General features: G+C 39.9%; 1 protein-coding gene across 1 annotated transcript in view; it reads right to left on the bottom strand.

The window, feature by feature from the left end:
- The window catches only part of EXOSC8 (exosome component 8), a 668,826-nt gene that overhangs the window by 429,455 nt on the left and 218,944 nt on the right, over positions 1–20,427 (bottom strand). The window lies entirely within an intron of this gene.

Below are 20,427 nucleotides of genomic sequence, written 5' to 3'. Positions count from 1 at the left end.
TAGTCCCCAGCAGGCAGCAGCTGCTGAGGCCCTGATTTCCACACCTCTTGCTCAGAGCTTCCTGGAAACCCCAGCTGGACAGATTCTGCCCTAATGTCAGGCTACGTGGACACTTTATCCTCAAGGCACTTAGGGACTCAAGAGAGAGCGTGCCAGCTTCAAATCCACTTGTAGGGTAAATGATACAGAAAACCAACTCAGGCATGAATTTGTACACACATTAAGGAAACTTTAAGGGTCTTCAATCCATGAGCCTCTCCATGACTTTCATTGGCTCAGGGAAGACAGAGAAGTCTCAAAGCAAAGAATTCCCTCCCACTGCAGACACTAACCCAGATCACTGCAGACACTAATGCCAGGTCACTGCAGACACTAACGCCAGGTCACTTCAGGACAGGCTTGCAGCCTGTTTTCTCTAAACAAGCTGTTCCCAGACTTTACTTTCATGGACTGGTAATATGACCAAAAGCATTATGAGAACTAACATAGTACCAATAATTTATTTTGCCTAGTACAGACATTAAAACAAGCAAACGCATTCCTATCTTCTATCTGCCTTCATCTCATATTAAAAAGGATGTGAGGTTTCCTGGGTTTCTTCTCACTCCTTATCCTGGCAAGCTGATCTCAGAGTTCTTTGGTTCTCATGTGGCTCTACTTGCTGTCCCTCAGATCCCTCATTTCTTCCCTTCCTTTTCACGCAGCTGAGATCCCACAGTCCATTACTGTCCTGAGTCCTTGACATTGCTCCCACACCATCCTGGCCTCTCTCTCCTACTGTGGCACTCTCTCAGTGAAACCCTGAACATCGACAACTGCAACTTTCTATCAACTCTGAGCCTTCATCTGCACAATGGAAAAAACATTCAATATGGTCAATGGTCTCCCTTGAAATTCATGGCCTAAACTCAATTAGGCCCCAAGTGCTTCTCATAGATACTGCGACAGTTCCCTGGTCCAGTCTCTCGCCCCCTGTCCTAGGTAAACGTCTCACATATCCTAGACTCTCCCATGCCCCTACCCCTTCTCCTATCAACCATCTTGCTCCCAAACTATTCCATGCTCTGACCCTCTCTCCTGACAACTTCAAACCTTCCCTTCTTGTCTCCCCCAGACCTCCAAACCTCCCCCGCCCCATCCTTACTCTCAGGCAAGGATCCTCCTTTCTATTTCACAGAGACAGCAGAGGAAAATAGAAGAGAACATCTACCTGCTCCCACCACCTCATCTGCTGTTCCAAGCCAGTGGCCAGCTACTCAGCCTTCCCTCCTGTTCCGGTGAATGAACAGCTCTTCAGCCAACAGACAAGCCTCTAGGGAAACAAAAAGTCACAGTTCTTAATCCTATGAAACATATGGTCTATTAGAAAGACAGACCAGCAAATAAATGATGATAAGATTATTATAATAATCTCATAACAATCATAATAAGGTATGATAGTAATCTTAATGATAAGACTCATGTCTCATAAAGGGCAAGTCTAAAGATTAGTGAAAAGTGCCCAAAAGAAGGTGCATCAGGGTCTGCCTAGAGGGAGGATCAGAGCAGGCTTTGCATGTGTGTTTACCCGAAAGAGAAGCAGCCACGCTGGGAAGAGGGGCTACCCGTTGAGGAAAAAGCAAGAGAGGAAAAGCTCTACTGGAAGAAAGTCTTATTATCAAAACCACTGAGGCTTAGACATTGCCCACCAGCAGATATCACGTGTCTAGAAACCATTGAGAAACCATTAAGAAACCATTCAGAGAGTACTAACTTCATGAGAACAAAACCATCAATCAGAGGCAAACATCATCCCATAGTATTTGGTATTGTCCTTGCTTTCAAGTTGTTAATAACCAATATGGAGGCTGCTGATGGCCAGGGAATCTGCCTGTAGATGGTAAACAACACCCAAGATATTAGAAGAAGGTGGACAATAAATGGCATCTGGGTTTCCGTCTCTGCCCTGCCATTAACTGGGTGCGGTTCTGGATGGTCTCCCCTCTCTGGACTTCAGCTGCTTTGCTATAAAGGAAAGGGTTTGGATTGCGTTATTTCTAACTTCCTTCTAAACGCTAGCACTCTGGATGACCACAGAATACATTGGGGTTTGCAATTGACAGAAATAAAAGAAGACTTGAGTCTTTGAGTTACAGGGTTGAGACAGGCATCTCATCTCAGAATTGTTGTCCAGGGTGGCTTCATTTAAGGTGCTGTGTCATTCTCAGAAATATCTCTGATGTGTATTTCAAAGTCTTACAAGATCTTTGAATCAAAGGCTGGCAGATTTCCGCTCTTTCCATTTATGGGAAAATGACAGGAAAGTGTTTGTGTTGTGTGGATGGTTTCTGGTGCCCTCATCAATGTCTGGCGTTAAGGCTGGGTCAATACCACTTTGTTTTCCTCCAGTAAGTGCCTTAAAACTGTCAATGCCAGGAACAGCAACCAATCTTTATTAATTAGCCTTTATTCTCTGAAAAGATGCCTTCAGTCACATTTAGAAGGAGAACTTAGTGCTATCCTTGGCACCAATTTCTAGAATCCTTCTCTTCACATTTGCTCCTTTTGTTCCTTTTAATGACTTCATATTAGTGCCTCCTGGGCTATTCATTTGTTCTTAGGTCTGAGGGGCCCACCTTAGATGACCAGCTCATGAGAATACTCAGAAATGTACTTCTTGCTTGGCTCTCAGAAAACTAGACCTGATTTGCTTTTTTTTTTTTTTTTTTCCCCATAAAAGGTAGCAACTGAGGATTTGATTTCAACCCTCTGCCAAAATCCATATCCTCAAGTAGCTTATCAGGATAAAATTAACGATAACTGAGGCAGAAAGTGGGTTTGCCCTCTCCTGTTGTTAGCACCCTGCAGTTAATAGAACATGATTCTTAAAAAATAACCCACCAAAGCAAGGGAGAATCTATGATAACTCACATTGATTATTGACTATGTGCTAATCAATTTATATACAAACACCTTATCAAGTAAATATTGTTATTATTATTACTATTCCATTTTATAAATGCGGCTAAGCCGGGCTAAGTATACAGTTAGTAAATGTCAGAGCCAAGATTCTCAAGGAGACTCTCTGGCTTTACAGCGCACATTCCAGACCCCAGGCTATATTGTCTCTCAAGTTTCCCCATGGTGTGTGATTCCATATATCTGGCATTACTAGTTCGATTTCTATCTTCCCCTAGACTATAAGCTCCATGAGGGCAGGGCCTTGTCTGCTTCACTTACTACTGTATCCTTAAAACTAGCACCATGTCATGCTTATACTAACTAAGTGTCTATAAATATTGTTGAGTATAATGGAAAATGACTTCTTTCCCCAATTCTCAGAACCGAGCAAATGCATAAAAAATAGCTGCTGGGTTCAGAATTGAACAACTGAATAAGGGTGTGTCAGGAATTCTCTCCTGCCATCGCTGAAGCTCCCTGGTGGTGAGTGCAGCCACATTCATCACTGTTATACCCACAGAGGCTACTTAAGAAAAATACCCAAAGGCCTGAACCTTCCCCTATTAATCCCACACTCACACTCACCTCTTTTCACTTAAAAAACCATGAAAATCTCCCTTGACAAACAGAGTCCACTGGTCTTTGGCTTGAGTCAAGAAGCACAGCTGATGCAGGGAATTCTGCCTGCACCCTCTGCACCCTTTTGGCTTCCTTCTCCCACCTAGGCTCAATGCAGCCACAGGGATCGGGTCTAGGCAGTCCTCCCAGGCTCATTACAAATCTTTGGTTCACACACACATTCCTGGGGGACTTTAAAAGCAAAGAGGCAGAGTTACTTGGAATCAGCTGAAATCTGTCAAGCCTCCAGGCCAGCTGGAGCAGACCAGTCCCAGGGGATGGTAACCTAGCAACCGTTCAGGTCCCACAGGCCTCTGACTGCAGCACCTTCTCCTTGGAGTTACCCGGCCCCATTTCCACCGCAGCCTAAAAATGGTTGAAGAGATATTAAGACTGGAGATGGTCCTGGATATGAGGTGCGTGTGATGCACACACACGTGCATGCGTGTTTGTTTATATCTAGGGGAAGATAGAAATAGAACACACCCGTGTATGTGTGTCCCCTGCTTATACTGTTTGTAGGAAGAGGGGACGGATTTAAAAAAAAAAAAAAGATGTGGGGATCCTGCCTGTTAAACCAGCTTTACCGTCTCTCAACTAAAATCCACTAGTGACTGCAAGTGCTAAAAGTGAGCTAGATATTGCTTCAGAAAATGCCAGGAAAGCCATCCCAGCAGGGCAGTATTAGCTTCATAGCAGCAGCAATATCTAAGCGGAGCTTCTAAGAGCTAAGAATAGCTATTGTTTATTGAGTGCCTGTTCTGTGCTGTGAATGGTGCTAAGCACTTACAAATATTAGTTTATGAAATAGGTATTTTTCATGCCATTGTTACAGATGATGAAACTGAGGCCCAGAGCAGTTGGGTAATTTGCCCCGAGTCACACAGCTGGTGAGAGGTCCTGGTACAGGCTCCACCAACAACCAACAGCACAGCCTGGGTAGACCTTGGCTTCCTCTCCCATTGAAGAAGAGAATAATGCCAGCCTTGCCTGTTTTCATGGCATCCAAGGAGACAAGTGAGGTGAACATGCTCTGAAAAGGACCATGTGGGTGGATTTGAGGTGATTCTAGGAAAACTCTTTCTCTGTTTATACTGTAAGATACTTGGGGGAAAATGTCTCACTTGACTTGTCTGTGTCCTCAGAGGTAGTACATATAAAGCTCTTAGAAAATAATGCATTGAATGAACAAATGAATCAACACATGACAAATAAACTTTTAGGTGTGTTCACCAAGTGCCACCTCCCAGAAAAAAACTCAAACTATTTTAAAATTGCTTTCCTCCACGCTCCTGGGAAACGCAGTGCCTCTATATCGCCTCTGAGAAAACCTTACCACCTACAGGTGTGAATCTAAGAGGCAATCTTTCTGGTTTCCTGGGAAAAGCTGTGTGTTTGCTCACGTGGAAATGTGCAAAGGTAAGAAGAGCAAATATTTCATTTGACAGGAGCCAAAATAGGATAACAGCACCAACAGTTTTTTAAATGAAGTCTTAATTATGGCTCACAGTCTCATTTATGATGAGAATATTTTTGAGGTTCATATATATTCATATAGATCAATTAGATGATAGATGATGATAGGTAGAAAGACAGACATTTGCATATACTATTTTTAAACATCAATCAGGACAACCGTGCATGGAGGAGGAGAAGTATGAAAACTGAACACATGGAGTAATGCAGAAAAAGTGGGGAAGGCAGCTTTGCATTCAGTCCCATGATGGGCCCAGCTTGTCTCTACCTACCACAGTCTGCCTGGCAGGAAGCGCTGCAGTGGCCACAGCTGGAGCCACCTCGGGATGTGTGGCTGCCAACTGCCAACAGCAACGGGCACTTGGTTCGTGCTGGTGGCCAACTCGATCCACACCAATGTTTAGCAAATGAAGCGTGGAGTGGAAATCTGCCAATTTAAATGACACGGTGCTCGTTGTATGCTGTTCCCTTTGAATCTCAGTATAGTAATTATGGCTCCACACCTTCTATTGCCTTTCATTTAATCTGATATGGTAGGAACCTGGGGCCGGGGCGGGGAGAGATCTATCCAGTCAGCTTCTGATGAAGGCGGCTCCCGATGTCAGTGGGTAACTTAAAAACCAGAGATAAACTTTAGTCTGGCTTGGGATTGAGGAATAATGCCGGAAGGAGAGTCACATGCCCCTGACCTTAAGGAGGATCCAGCAGATGGACATGGAAGAGTGATAGGCACCATCTGGGTAATCTGTGTGCAGAAAATTGGTAGTCAACTGTCCACTCTTTCAAAAATAGCATATGTTACAGCCACCCAATATCATTCATGACCAAAACCTGTTAGAGTTTGTAAACAGCCTGGAAGAACAATGAGAAAAGCCTTAATTGGAGATCTATTTGTGCTTCCGTTATGAAAGCAAATGAATGATGTGTTAATGGAAGGTCCTGGGACTCATTTACAAGCTTTGGCACCTGTAAGTGCTGTCTCAGGCAGCCTCTACAGAAGGACAAGTATTAGCATTTTAAAGTAATCGAGGACATTTTCATATGCGCGTAACCCTTGCTGTCCCCAATTCTATTTACATGATAGCAGATGAACAAATAAAATGACTGGGAGATGATTAGCTTTGAAGCATGAAGTGTAAACAGTCTGGGTTTCCGCACACATGCTAATTGCTTTCCACTGATACCTCACAGAGAAAGGACCTATAGGTTGGAACAATTATTGCTGGAGTACCTGGTGCGATTATGTATGTGAAGTGTATTATACACTGTAAAGTGATGTACAAATGTGAGTGGTTGTTGATAGCAAGAATAGACATGATTCTATATACCCCTTCCCTCCCGGATCTCTTCTCTCTCTGCAATTGCACAGCCTTTAACTACAGTACAAATGCACGTGTGTCAGCCTCCCTAGATAGTGAGAGGGAAGTTATTCTCTACCTGTCACTTTTCTCTCTCTGGCCCTCATCTATTCTGTATAGTTCTCTCCTTCTCCCCGTAAGGGCATAGAACTCACAGGCTATCCCCTGGCATTTCAGAAGTCTTCCTGCCCTATAGCAGGCACTCCCAAACCTACCCCCTCCTGCCCTTCTGCCATTTACACCTTATTCATGACAGCTTTTCTGGATCGGACCCTTAATTAATTGCATTCTTGCTCACCAGTGGCAAGGACGAGACTGCAGACTCCGTAAAGACATTGTGTTTTCTTTGCACATCTGCTTTGCAGTAGAGTAACATTTAGGGGCCTATTGCACACAAGATGGTTGGGAGGGCACGAGACAAGAGGAGGCTCTGGCCAGGCATAAGACAGCAGACTTTGACTTGACTTGACCTCCTTGAGATTATTTGCTGCTTGAGTGTCAGGCTAAGTTGTCACCTGACTGTAGTCCCTGGCTTTTCATTCAGTATTGCCACTTCCTGGCTGCTGAACCTGGGCAAGTATTTGAAATATTTAAATATGTTTTCTAATTTATAAAATAGAAATGATAAATAGTGTCTGACTCATAGGATTGCTCTGAGATTAAATGAAATATTTCTTATCAAGTGCTTGGACATTACCTGATATGTACTAAGTACTCAGTAAATGCTAGTGATCATGGCCCAGCCTGTTATTATCTTGCATATGAGTATGCAGTCTACCATTTTGCTGGACTTCTGAGCTTGAGTCTCAAAGATTACCCTGGGACCCAAGGAGAAGCATCTTAGAACCAGGACCCACAGGACCCCAAAATGATGCTCTGAGGCACCAGAGAAACATGCCGCTATCACTTTCAACAAACTCTACCAGACTGTCCACAGAAGCCCCTTAAGTAAGCACCATTTTCACATGTTCCACATTCATCCCCAAAACCTTCCCTAAAAGTTTCAAGAGAGCCTGTTTCCCAAATAAACAGAGCCAGAAGCTTCTTCAGAGCAAAACTGATTGACAGCCTGAATGATTGCAAGTTCATGTCTGATGTGGTAGAGCATCCTGGGTTATTTATAGAACAGCTTCTATTTGACTAAATCTGAGCTTTCAGCTTCCTCAAAGAGATGAGGATAAATCTTTTTTTTTTTTTTTTTTTTTGAGACGGAGTCTGGCTCTGTCACCCAGGCTGGAGTGCAGTGGCGCGATCTCGGCTCACTGCAAGCTCCGCCTCCCGAGTTTACGCCATTCTCCTGCCTCAGCCTCCCGAGTAGCTGGGACTACGGGCGCCCGCCACCTCGCCCGGCTAGTTTTTTGTATTTTTTAGTAGAGACGGGGTTTCACCGTGTTAGCCAGGATGGTCTCGATCTCCTGACCTCGTGATCCGCCCGTCTCGGCCTCCCAAAGTGCTGAGATTACAGGCTTGAGCCACCGCGCCCGGCCGGATAAATCTTTAAAAATAAATAAGTAAATAAAATGTAAGGGAAGGGGGAAATGTAAAAAAAAAAAACCAAAAAAACAAAAGGAAGTCATTCTCAGGGCTACTGGAAGTGGCAAAGGGGAAGAATGTCTCAACATGTTTTGAAGATAGTCATATCTTTTCTGCATCTTTTCAGGCATTTTTTCTGCCTTTTTTGACAGACTCTTCAGCAGAACTCCGACCAGCATTTCTCCAAGCCTCTACCCACTGGTTGGCAAGAATACCTTTAACTAAGTTTCCAATCCAGCATTTCTCCCAAGCCGCTGCCTGCTGGTGAGCAAGAACACCTTTAAGTAAGTTTCCCATCGGTTTCAATTCCTTCAATGCATTGTGTGTATCTGTGCCTCGCTTTAGCTATTGTGCAGACACTGTAGGGAAAAAATGCCGAGTCCTTTAGATAGCCCAGTTCCCATCTCCTTCTGCGTCTCTCCCTAGGGTCGACTCCCATTTTTAGGGGAGAGGGGATCTTACTCCTTCTCACATCACAGGGTGAAGAGACTCCCTGGCCTTACACAGTCCTTGAAGGTGTGCAAGCTGTTGTCTCCTGTCACCAGAGCGATGTTCCTATCGCTGTGGGTCCTGCTGGCCCCAAAGTCTAGCCAATTTAATCCATGACTTGGTCTCTTCTGGGTTGGTCAAGGCCCAGAAGCACTCTTGGGATAAAGTGTCCTCTCCTTGACTCTGGCTATCTGCAGACCCCTGAGTGTCTGCTGCATCTTTGTTCATACTCTGCTTCAGGGATTCCTTGCCTGCCACGGTAGACTGATTGACAAGTCCCCTGGCCATCAACTCAGCATCCACAACCCATGGGCACTGGCAGCAGCCTAGAAAGCTAAACCCAAAGGATCCACTCTGTCTGACCCTGCGGCCCGAGCTGGCTTTGCCCAACGTTGTTGTAGGTAGTAGAACATCTTAAAAGATCATCAGTTCCTGAGTTGTCAGTGTCAGCATTGCTTATCTAACACATCTACCTCTCTCTCACATCTACGTAGGTCCCGTGTCATCAGTTGTCAGGCCTTCTGGTTCTGGTATCAAAGACAAAGGGATTATCTTAGAGGAAAATTCCCAATTTTGAGTCTTTGGGGCATGGCTTCTCTTACTAAAGGTGGGTGGGAGTGAATGTGTAAAGGCCTGCAGCAAATTCCCTATCCTGACAGTTACCTGATTTTCAGGGCTATTGCTCTCTTGCAGAATCTTAACTTGCATGGGAGAAGTTAAATCTTATGTCCAGCTTTCTCTCTTGAAACTTCTGTATTATTTTTCAAACCCCTCCCCAACCTTACATACAGATAGATACATTGCGCCAACCAGGACCAAGGTAAAGAACTCACACGGGTAAAAAGAAAGCACATTAATGGATTTGAAATAACATCCCTGTTATACATATAACTGCCATTCCCACTCCATTTTGCATGCTCCCTATTTGTTTCTAAACTCATTCCTAAATACTTCAAGAGAAAGAATGTTTTATTTTTGAGACAAAGTCTCACTCTGTCACGCAGACTGAAGTGCTAAATACTTCAAAAGAGCCTCTTCCCCAAATAAACGCAGCCAGAGGCTGAGCACCCATTTCACATTGATGAAAAGTTCTGTGTGCCATGCACATTCACCATACACACTACATCCACAGCCAAGCTCCGAAATCCTTTGTCTGTTTTTCTGGACAAGATTGGTGCTCTGCAAGTAGAGAGGAGGAAGCTCATAGATGGCCCAATGCTATTAAAATAAGACAAATAAATGTTCACCTACTATTCATTATACATAGAGAATTTTCAAAGGAACAAGTGTTAGATTTGATCTAAATAAATGACATTGATCAAACAAATTAAGAACAAAGAGGTTTCCCTGGAGCAGGAGAGGCTGCAGAGCAGGTTTGCAAGCTCTCAATTCAGGGTGGAGCTGAGTGCTTTAGATCTGTAGGGCTCTTCCTTTAGCGTGTGTTGATCTGGGTTTTAACTGTCGTTAAATTAAAGTTTATTAAGAAGCATCAGCAATACCCAAGAAAGCATGAAGGTACCAGCAGCTATGTTCAACCCATGAAAAACAGAAGTAATTTGAAAAATGGAGTGCATGTTCACAAGCAAAGCAAACGGAAAAGCCAATGAAGCACGGAGCCACAGAGCCAGCTGGGAGAGTGGCGGTAGGGGCTGCTCCTGCGGGTCCCTGTTTGCTAACAGACAGCCTAGGCCAGTGACACGGGAGCTTTTGCTGGCTGTCAGATCATTTTCAGAAGCAGCAATTCATGTCACGCTAATAGCTCAGTCTATAATTAGGCATATTTATCTAAGTCTCTGTGATCTGTCTCCTGCCTCTCCGTGCTTGGTTTCCTCCAAGAACAAATAATCCCAATGAGTTATGAGTCTCCAGAGTGGCAAGTGGGAGTGTGTATGTGTGCTGAAAGCCCTGTTATCAAATGGTCTAAATGCAATCTTCTTATTGTTCAAATATGTGGGTAGAGATTGTCTCTTCTCATGGAAAGTGGATTCTTCAGTGCTTACCAGAAAGAGCTGGGAAGCAAAACACATCAATGATCGTGCTATTTCTGTGTCTTCCTACGTTAGGTCAAAGCAGTACACCTTTGCAATGGACTTCAAGACTGCTTGGAAAGATGATAAATAAGAGCAATTGTCAATTAACATTTTAAAATTATTTGGAAAGCCATAAAAGAGGCTGCAGATTGAAGACCCTGAGAGTAGCTGTCTGCTTTTGTTCTTTTTCTTTATTTCAGCATATTTTGCAACTCAAAAAGGAAGACATTATCATCAGGTGATTTGTCATGTATGGGCCAATAAGGCAATTGGAAGAAAGCTGGGTGCCCTAGAATTTTACTGGGCCTTGATCAGCTCGATTCTCCATATCTGTGGGATCCGTGGTGAGGCCCTCCCGTCAGAAGACTGATGCAAAAGGCCACCCTTTGTACTTTTCTCATTTTCCAGGGAAACTGGAATCAGCCAGCTGTTGCCTGACTTGTTGCTCCCTGGGAAATAGTTTCCCTGAACAAATAATGTGCACCCTCTAAATTTGAACTCCTCTGCTAGAGCTTTACCTCATTCTTGTAGCAAGTATATAGTACCGCCAACCCAGGCTGCCAGTCAGAAAAAGAGGCAATAATTATAAGCTGCACCAGATAGATGCTTTCTAGAAATAAAGATTAGAATCCACTTTTTAAAAACAAATATCTTTGGTTGCTTACTCTGATACACTAGCTCCTTTGATATTCAGAAAAATCCTGAAGATAAATATTTTCACATCCTCATTTTCCAAATAAGTAAATGGATGCACAGTAAGGTGAAGTTACTGGCCCAAAAAACCACAACTAATATGAGGCTTCAGTAAGATTCAACCCCTGGTCTGCTGTGTGTACAGCCTGTGCTACTTTGTCACCCCGTCATGGAGTCTCAGCCCTTGCTTTCTGTCTGAGCAGGCTGCCTCTTTGAACAGAAACAGAAAGGTATTTGCACTGAGCTTTTGCTGACTGATATGGAAGAATAAAATGTTAGTAATTTGTATTTCACGAGTCCACAGCTCCTATTATTTATCCAGATTATTGGCCATTTTCTACCCTTCCTATCAAAGGCAAAGGACTCTGGATGAACTTGAATGTTATTCTTATGGATCACATACACACATAGAATCAGGTCGTATGCATCACTTTCATGAAGCTTACATGTTCTATTCAACTGACCATTGGACTGTATCAGAAACTCCTGCTACTGATGTCAAGCCTAGAAGAGCACATCGTATTAAAAACCTGATAAAGCTGTACACATTCACTAAATTCTAATGTGCTCCAGTGGGACTTCCTGTGTATGAGCTGCTCATTTCCTGTGGAACTCTGAAGCCGGATAGACTGGAAATGCAGAAGTCAAGCAGCCCAAGAGATTTATGTAAGACAACAGCATCAACCTCTTCCATTACATCTTTGTTAGGGCTCTTTCTCAAGCTGCAAAATGTATTTATATGATTTTTATATCCAGTTCATTCTCCTTGCATCCACTATTGAGAAAAGGACAGACAGCAGAAGAAAATATACAAGAAAAGAAAGAACTAAGTCAGTGTTTCTCCAAATGTGGCTGGGACCCCTATTTCATCATCACATGATGTGCCTGCTAGAAACTCAGGTTCTTGGGCCCCACCCAAGATTTAATGAACCAGAATCCCTGGGGCAGGCCTAGGAATATATATTTTAATAAACTTCTGAGATGATTTCTAACTCTTTAAAATTTGTGAACTATTGAGGAAGAGTCAGCAAGCTCAGTACTAAGTCCCTAGATTAATTAATAAATGAAAATACTTTTTAAAAGATTAGAGACATTGGTAGTGCCAAATTATACCCATGCTTAAGATCTTTTGTGTCTTTAAAGAATAATGACTTACTGTTATTAAAATGATACATGCTTAATATTCAAAATTTAAGTGAGAACTAAAAAAATTGGAGACATCTGCATACATGGATTGAAATATGGAACTCAATATAATAAAGATGCCAATTGTTCCCAAATGATCTATAGGTTTTATGCAAATCCTAGCAAAATTTCAGGAGGATTCTTTGTAGATATAGACATGCTGATTTAAAAAAATGTATGGTGAAGCAAAGAAACTAGAATAGCTGAACAATTTTGACAAAGAAGAATAAAATTATAGAAATAACACTATCTGATTTAAAAGTTTACTATATAACCACAGTAACCAAGACAGTATGGAACTGGCAGATAAATATAGATAGATGGATCAATGGAACAGACTAAAGGATTCGTAAATAGACCCCTGGAAGCACAACCAACTGATTTTTTTTTTTATATATTGTGCAAAAAATTCAGCTGAGAAAGAATAGTCTTTTCAATAAATGATATTGGAACAGTTGGACACTCATAGGCAAAAAACATTAACCTCAACCTAAACCTCACATAGTATCCTCACTCTGCCTCACTTCATATAACTTTTCACTACATTGAATATTATATTTATTGTGAAATTGTCTATCTCCCAACAGTGGAAAATAAACCCTATGAAGACGTAGACTTCTTTTGTTTGGTTTACTATTGTATCTTTATAATGTAGAACAATGTTTGGCATATAGTGTAAATTCACTAAATATTTATTGAATAAATGACAAAATGAATGGACTCAGGAAAGAAAATGGAAAAAGCAACAAAGTATACAATCTCAACACCAAGATATAATTAGTGTGATAACATGATGAAAACTCTTTGTAAACATCTTTCTTTGCATACATTAATATAGACACATGGATGATAGGAAAATGGAGAAAATGGATAGATGGAAACAATTTTACAATACGAGAATGACAGAAAGCCATTTTAGAAAATAAATTAACTTTATTTTAATTTAATGTTTAAAAACTAGGTAATGCTGCATATAAATTAAAGTTTTCTTACCATAGATATTAGTTTTTATAAGGGTCCTATAGTGTTTACAAAACAATGATTAGAACATTTGAGGTTGCAGTTATTATATTTTTTTAAATTATATTCTCAATTTTAGAAAGTTTCAACTGACTCCTTCCTAAAAATGATGAAAATATTTACTCTTATAATTCTTTCCACTTCCTTTTCTGCCTAACATTTTTACTTTCACTTTGTCAAGGTCTATAACACTAAAATAGCCATGAGTTCTACGATCGTTCAATTTTAGTTTTATGTATAAATGTAGTGCTCCATCCCAAGGATGTTACCACAGTTTCTTTATTCCTGAGTTCTTTATATTGATCTCAATTGACTACATTTTGTAATGGTGTTGATTTTTTCAAACAGGGCTATGAGTACTAAAGTCCCCAAGTTCTCTCATGTTTGAAACTGTCCTCTATGTCCTTTTATTCTTGAAAACAACCTAACAGGTACCACATACACCAATAAAGGATTAATTTCTGCAGAAACTGGCCTCCTTTCATGAAAAAGTTAGAAAACTGAACAAATTATATGAAACAATTATTGTCAGGCATTGAACAACAACTCAGTCAGGATAAAACTATAATCCCTGAGAGAAAATAAAAAATAAGGTGAATCTGTGATTGCCTCACCTGCAGACAGTTTCAAGGACATAGCACAGAATAGGGGTTGATATATGTATTAGTTAATTCTTACACTGCTGTGAAGAAATACCCAAGACTGGGTAACTTATAAAGGAAAGAGGTTTAATTGACTCACAGTTCCACATGGCTGGGGAGGCCTCAGGAAACTTGCAATCATGGTGGAAGGCAAAGAAGAAGCAGGCATCTTCCTCACAGAGCAGCAGGACAGAGTGAGTGTAAGCAGGCGAAGTGCCAGATGCTTATAAAACCACCAGATCTTGTGAGACTCACTCATTAAGACAAAAACAGCATGGGGGAAATCGCCTCATGATTCAGTTAGCTCTACCTGGTCCCACCCTTGACACATGGGGATTATTACGATTCAAGGTGAGATTTGGGTGGGGACACAGAGCCAAACCATATCAGGGTGCACAAACAGAGCCTGGCGATATCACTGACTTGAGGAGATGGAAGTCAGTGTTTGGAATGTCAAGGCTGCCAGAATGTAACAGACACAGTATAGGAGAGGAAGAACCTGTGTAGAGGGACATCCCTGGAGATATATAAGGGAGTACCCTTCAGTCCCCTTGAGTCCTTGTAAGTGAAACTCCATGAGTCTGGATAAAGAACTACTGAAAAGAAGTAGCCTGAACAATTACTGGAGTACTTATAAGGCTTGGAGTAGTTCATGTTCCCATCTGCCTGGATGGAGAGGCCTTGTCATAATACATGGAGCATTGGCAAGAGCCCTCAGAAGAGTCTTGCCTTAGGATGGGCTAAATTAGCTGTAAAACAAAGATTGCTTCAGATCCACTCTGGCCGAAGGTTAAAAGCAAGCCTCGAAAAGATCAAATTGACTCAAAGTAGCTTGACTACATGCCAGAGTAAATTACAGCACTCTTTAGAGGAATAGAACTAAATCCACCACCTAGCAACATAAAATCCACAATGCTTGGCATCTAAGAAAAAAAATATTGCATATGCAAAGAGGCAGGAAAATATACCAGACACTTAGGAGAAAATCAATCAATATAAATAGATTCAGAAATGACAGAGATAATGGAATTAGCAAACACATTAAAACATTCATTTAAAATCTTATAAGGACTCTCAAGGATGTAAAAGAAAACATGAACATGGCGAGGAAAAAAATGAAAAATATAAAAAAAAAACCAAATGGAACTTCTGGAGATGAAAGATACAGTACAAAAAAAATGAAAAATAAACTAGATAGAATCAGTGTAGTAGCACTAATTAGTGGCTGATTAGATACTGCAGAAGAGATCAGCAAGCATAGCAATACAAACTATCCGAAGTGAAGAGTAGAGAGAAAAAATACTGGAAAAGTGAATAATGACCCATGGGACAATATCAAGTGTTCTAACAACTGTATAATATGAGTCCGAGAAGGGGGAACTGGAGGAAAGGTGGGCATTTTTTTTAAAATTTGAAAACATAATGACTAAAAATCTTCCAAATTTAATGAACACTATAAGCCTTTATATCAAAGAAACTCAATAAAACCCAAGGAGAAGAAACATAAAGAAAATCATACCAAGACACATCATAATTAAATTTCTGAAAGGCAGTGATTAAAATAAAAGAGCTACCCAGCTGAACATAATATTCTAGGATCACACTTTCTTTCCCTCAGAACTCTGAGGTATTTTTCCATTCTGTTCCATCTGGCATTGATTGTTATTAAGTCCAAATTAAGCCTGATTTTCCGTTTATGGTTGATAAGATGTTTGTACTTGGCTGTTTGAAGAATTCTTCCTTTATGCTTAACCAGGACATGATTTGTTCTTCACCATTCATTATTTATTTTTAACTTTCAATATTTAAATTTATTGCATTTTCAACACTCAAATCAACATTTTCATCTTAAGGAGGATTTTCTGAACTACAGTTCTTGATATTTTTCCTGTTCTTTTGTGTGAGTTTTGTACTAAAGATACTTATTATCCTTACATTTAATGATCTCTGTCTTTTATAGCTAGTGTTTTCTCTTTCATTGCTTTAATCCTCCACATTTTTTTCCTGTAGTATTATTATCTCAAGCTAGTAATTTTATTTTCATTCCTGTGTATTCTGTTCCTTGCCTTTTCTAATTATATTGACAATGATTTTTGTTTCAGGGGAATCTCTTTTCCTGTCTCCCTCTTATTTTATAATTTTGGTTTGAAACTGTTGTTTTATTGTATTGCATTCATATATCATTAAATTTTCATATAGTGGAGAGTAGTCACAGAACTAGTTTATACTTTGGTTATATTTTCTTCCAGATCGGGCTCATCTTGTTTTTGCATTTTGTCCTTTTTTTCTTATTTTCCTGAGTGTTCTTTTTCAATTTGCCAGTACTTACTGTGGGCAGACATTGTATACACATTATTTTGCTTGGATGTAAGTAGTATAAATTTATTTTGACTCCTTTCCTAACACTTTGGAGTCACAGTTTGAAAAGTCTGCCTTCTATGATTTTTTCTCCAGGCTAAGAACGCTGAAGCTTGTTAGTGAGAGATCCTGACTGAACTGACTGCAGTCCTTGCTTGATATTGGTATTTATCTCTTCTGAGATCCTGTTAAATACACTGTAGCAGAGTTCAGTCCACCCAGCCAGGGGCCATCCGACTTCAAAGAACTTCAATACACTTCAGCCTGATTTATCTAAAACACATTCCCCAAATGGTCTTTTAAAGAAAGCTATAATATTAAAAAAAAAAAAAATACCCTGAAACAAATTTGAGCTGTTTGGGAGGAAAAATTCCACTGGAAGTGGAAAGAGAGTTAACCAAAGTAGTTTTTGCAAATAATTGCATTGAAGGCTGAACGCACATGAACCAGAAAGGCTCAACAATAGGCAAAATGAATAGATAAGAAAAATCAAGTCTCAAGTTAGATGAAAGGACTAAAGTCAATAATAAATGATGTATAAGGCAAGGGAGAATATCCCCATGTCCATTTGGGAATGTACTGAATGGAGAGAATGCAGCACTTGTAGAAAATAAATGATGTGTGTATATTGATACCTGATGAACAAGAAACACATGGAAAAGAAAGCGTTGAGAGTCCTTGAAAACTGCAAACATCAATGGGGCTGTAATCAAAGACTTGAGTGAGTACAACTAAAATAAATTGTCCTTTGAACTTAAGAGGAAAAAATGGAAATTTTTGAGAAATGAAAGAGTATGATGCGTTTCTGAAAATGTATTAGATCATATGCCAGAGGGTGACAAAGCTGAGCTATTACTCAGAGTTGGCGACTTTTTTTATTCAGAGTTGGCGACTCCATCACAAGTAGTGTTTTTCTTATGGCTAAGCTAAGTAAAGGAACCCTTAAGATACGTGGTTAGAAATTTGAATCCATGTAGAGATTGACTAATTTCACTGACAGTCACAAAAGAAGCAGCAGAATTCAGGAAGGCTTGTTTATTCAGCTGGTGCTTCAGCCAATATTTATTTGCTTTATTATAAGACACTTGAACATGTAGGGTAATGTATAAAGATTTTGTCACATTTGTAAGTGAAAAAAGAAAAGCTCATTGGATGGCGGTGAGGAGGACATTTTGTTAATTGGGAAAGCATCGTTGCTAAATGGTTTTGATTATGGGAACAGGAGCTCCATATGGTTGGGAAGGATCTGGAGACACAGGACATCAACCCCCTGGGTGAAACAGCCTGGAAAAAGTTCACTGCATTCTTGGCTAGAACTCTGGAAAATATGACACTCTCAAATCACAGGTGGATTATTTTTTAGGAAATGAAAGAGTATGATGCATTTCTGCAAACGTATTACATCATATGCCATGTTTTTGGAATTTTGCCTGATTCCCTTTTGTCAATAGTAAAGAAAGTTAAATGGTAATCACTATGTGATTTTTTAGCCTAACATAGAAAACCCAAGAGAAAAGCAGAGCCTTTTTTTGGCCTTTATCCAGTAGGTATTTAAACTCCTTTTTAAGTGGCTCATCTTTCTTGTTCTACATAATGTTGGCAGAACAAATTCCTGCTCATTACATCTTTAATGTATGTTTATGCTGTTAGGGAAACTAATGACATGTCAGTGAGCATTAAATGTTTGTTTATTTCCTCAGCAAGGCTATCCATACTATGGATGACAGTTCATCCATCCGTGCTTGAAATACATTACCAGATTTCTCAATTTCTTTTATAGGAAAGACTGTAATTCACATGGATGAAAAGGATATGAACTTTAAGATTCTCTTTGGGTTTTACTACATTCTTTCCTTTTCCTTATTTTGCAGTAAAATGATCAAAGGATAGAAGATGGTACTTTAAGAAGCTATGTGTTTGCAAAAATTCTTTACTTTTCATTTTATCAATGAAAAAGTTTAAAGTAGATCGTATATAAAACAAAGAAATATAGGTTAGACAAGATATTTCTCTAAGATTCTAGTGTAGTAAATAATTCATTAGCATGAGTGCATGCTTATGATTCATACATGAAAATTAAATTTCTACCTTGAAAATCAATTTTTACCTAGAAATGACAGTTGAGAAACCAGTGTAAATTTAAAGTGCTGGGATATTAATTAACTGAAAGTCAAACATTAGAAGGAGTTTAATAAGTTTATAATATAGTATCCATGCCCTGCATTCCTTAGCTGTCAAAAATAACCACTTTCATTTATCCAATATCTGACTCAACAGAAAATGATTTGTTAGCTATAAAACACTATAAACACATATCTTTATGACTAAAATTGTCAATCTTTTTATTTTTTAGCTCATTTTACATTTTACTCATTGCTCTGATAATTAAATTTTTTAGATTCGATTGTTTGCCTGGGGGGGAGTTTTGCTACCTCTTTGGACAGACCCTAAAGTAACCATTAAAAATTAAAGGAGATATAAATTAGTACAGCCATTATGAAAAACAATATGAAGGTTCCTCAAAAAATTAACAGTAGAACTAACATAGGATCCAGCAATCCCACGACTGGGTATACATCCAAAGGATATGAAATTAATATGTCAAAGAGGTACCTACATTCCCATGTGTACTGTAGCATTATTCACAGTAGGCAAGATAAGGAATCAATCTAAGTATCCACCAAGGGATGAATGGATTTAAAAATGTATGTGTGTATGTATATAATACATACAGAAATATTATTTAACCTTAAAAATCTGGTCATTTGCAACAAGATAGATGAATCTGGAGGACATTATGTTAACTGAAATAAGCCAGGCACAGAAAGATAAATACTACATGATCTCACTTGCATGTAAAAATGAGAAAAGTCAAACTCACAGAAGCAGAGAGTAGAAAAGTGGTTACCAGGGGTTGGAGAGAGGGTGGAAATAGGGAGATATTGGTCAAAGGATACCAAATTGCAGTTAGACAAGACGAATGAGTTCAAGAGATCTATTGTACAACATGGTGATTATAGTTATTAACAATGTGTTGTATACTTGAAACTGGATAAAGCGAGTAGATTTTAAGTGTTCTCGCCACAAAAAATAAGTATGTGAGGTAATGCATATGCTAATTAGCTTCATTTAACCATTCTACAATGTATACATATTTCAAAACCTCATTTTGGACACAATAAATAACATTTTTATTTTTCAATTAAATGGATAAATAAATGTGAAATATACAAAAATTAAACAAGATGGCTTAACCAAAACAGGAGGAGGTGCACACACTGTACTGCTCTTGGGAATATACTAGATAGAGGGAGAAACCAGTTTCACTCCTGAGAACCAACTGGATGATCAAACTTGCCCAAAGTTTGCTTTGAAGGCTGCTTTTCCTCCTGATTCGCTGTCAGCTAACAACATCATCCCTGTCCCAGGGTAATAAGCTACATTTACTTTGTGTCAGGAACTGTTCTTCTCACTTTATATATAATAACTAGTATAATTTACGTTTGATAACTAATAGTACTCTATGAGATAGGTCCTATTATTTTTCATGGTCAATAGGTGAGAGGCAGAGCTGGGATTTACATCCGGACAGTCTGGTGGCAGCAGAGTTTTAACCACTATTCTGGCCTTTAAAGTCCTCCCTCGTCTCATCTGTACCAAACCCTGTCCTTTCATCCCTTCCTTTTTATTCCACTGACCTCAGCGACTCTCACATGAGCCATTGTGGCAGCTGCCTGCCTCATGAGAGAGAATAGACAAATGAACAACAGCCAGACCATACGTTAAAACGGAACTCTAACCCACGACCTGCAGCAACTTGCCCAGGAAGCCAACCCATTTTTTTTTTTTTTTTTTTTTTTTTTTTGTCAACAGCCTAGGATGCAACCTACTATCTATGAGTCAGACTTATGGGAAGTCACATCACTGTCTCCAGCAACGAGCTCAGGAAGCCAAACAATAGGCCCTGCAACAATCAGCCAGGACTTGATTCATAACTGACACATTCTCTACTTTTCTCCGTTTCCAACTTAAGTCCAACCAGAGAAAGACAAACATGCTTCCCTAACCAATCACACAGGATGCCTG

This window comes from Macaca thibetana, chromosome 17 (assembly GCF_024542745.1).
Source record: "Macaca thibetana thibetana isolate TM-01 chromosome 17, ASM2454274v1, whole genome shotgun sequence".
Taxonomy (NCBI): Eukaryota; Metazoa; Chordata; class Mammalia; order Primates; family Cercopithecidae; genus Macaca; species Macaca thibetana.
Note: the sequence above shows the minus strand (reverse complement) of the source record. Positions and strands in the feature narration are given on the sequence as shown.